The 1897-nt window shown below is 42.0% G+C and overlaps 1 pseudogene; it reads left to right on the forward strand.

The window, feature by feature from the left end:
- The first annotated feature begins 19 nt into the window (after positions 1-19).
- Positions 20-1890, forward strand: LOC119345062 (annotated as a pseudogene).
- Positions 1891-1897: the final 7 nt, after the last annotated feature.

Raw genomic sequence — 1897 nt, forward strand, 5'->3', positions numbered from 1 at the left:
ACAGTTGGAATGATTGGAATATGGGGTCCAGGTGCTAACAACAAGATTAAGAAAAGTTTGTGGCCAAATGAAGGTCAAGAAAGAGTTAAAAGTCGCATATATGCAGGAGCATGAGGCATGGCAGCTATTTGAAGAAAATATTGGTGAAGAAACTCTTTCTAGTCCCCATATTGAAGCTCTTGCTAGAGAACTTATGAGGGAACTGAAAGGCTTGCCATTAGCTTTGATAACTATTGGAAAGGCAATGTATTGGAAAGATGAGTATCAATGGGAAACTGCCATCCAATATATGCAGCAATCATGATGCGCTGACGACAAAGACCCAATAGAACTTGGTATGGAAACTAATGTTTTTAGGCAGCTGAAGTTTAGTTATGACAATTTAAGAAACGACACCTTGAGATGTTGTTTTTTGACTTGTGCATTGTGGCCAGAGGATGCGATGATTCGCAAAGTTGACCTTGCTCAATGTTGGATGGGCTTAGGTCTAGTGAATGAGCAGGATATAGAATCTTCCTTCCAAAAATCATATAGTTTGATAGCTGACCTTACAGCTGTATGCTAGAGGGCTGCGAATATAATGGATATGTTAAAGTGCATGATGTGATTCGTGATATGGCTTTATGGATATCTTATGACTTTGGTGAGAACAACAACAAATGGATTGTGGCTGCACCAGGTGGCAGAGACAAAAAAAGTTATTATCCTTTCGAACAAAGCTGAGTGCATCTCCTTGATGTTCAACAGGATTCCTATTAGGTTCAATCTTGATCCCATAAAACTGAGGATCTTGTGCCTTCGGAACAACAAATTGGATGAAAGCATAATTGTTGAAGCAATTAAGAATTGCAGTTCACCGACATATCTGGATTTGAGCGGAAACAACGTCAAGAGGATACCGGAAGAATTATGTTCCTTGGTAAAGCTGGAATACCTTGATTTGTCACGAAATGAATTTGGGGCAACTGAAGTGCCTCGCTCCTTTGGAAAGCTCATCAACCTCAAGTTCTTGTACCTATGGTCTGCTGGTGGTTACGTGAGAATACCAGCTGGTGTCGTGTCTAGCCTTAAAGCATTGCAGGTAATAGACTTGAGGAGTTTCTTAAGAGAATCTACCCTATCCCTACCTGAGTCAATATTCCGAGAGTTGGGCACCCTACCTCAGTTGAAAGCGCTTGGTATTGTGGTCGAAGGTTCTGCTCAGCTTGAGTCACTAGGAGAAGCGAACCTCCCTGTTAGATATTTGGCTCTGCTGGACGTAGGTACATTCAATGATATTTTATCAACCGACTTTGCACAAAGGACCTTGTATGAACTGGATATCAGTGAAGAAATTGACACTCGAGAAATAACAGTAAGACATGATACGGAACAACCAAACAACTGTTTTGGTGCTCTCAACAACCTCAGCTTAACTATGATGAGATCCTTGAGAGAGATAAAGTGGATGGGAGCAACTCCAGCATTTATATTCCCAAGGCTCATTCATTTGGAATTGTTTTACTGCGGACGGCTATTGCACCTCTCTTGGGTTATGTATTTGCCTCGCCTTGAACAACTTCATATAGTTTCCTGTTCTGGTATAGTGCAAGCATTTATGAGGTGCCATGGTGACAAATTGTGCAATGGACAGGACAAGACAAAAACATTTCGTTGCCTCAAGAGTCTCAGTCTTACTCGTAACTACTCGTTGGAAACTATTGGGGACAAGGGTATGGAATTCCCATCCCTAGAGCGACTTGTGATTGACAATTGTCCAAAATTGGAGAGGCTTCCTTTCCAGCTGGACAGTTTGCCACTAAAGCTGAAGGAGCTACGGTTTGTTGGGACACCGCAATCAAAGAGTCTTCCTTTCCAGCTGGACAGTTGGCTACGGTTTGATGATGCTCAGTGCTAG

The sequence above is a fragment of the Triticum dicoccoides genome, unplaced genomic scaffold (assembly GCF_002162155.2).
Source record: "Triticum dicoccoides isolate Atlit2015 ecotype Zavitan unplaced genomic scaffold, WEW_v2.0 scaffold202278, whole genome shotgun sequence".
NCBI lineage: Eukaryota > Viridiplantae > Streptophyta > Magnoliopsida > Poales > Poaceae > Triticum > Triticum dicoccoides.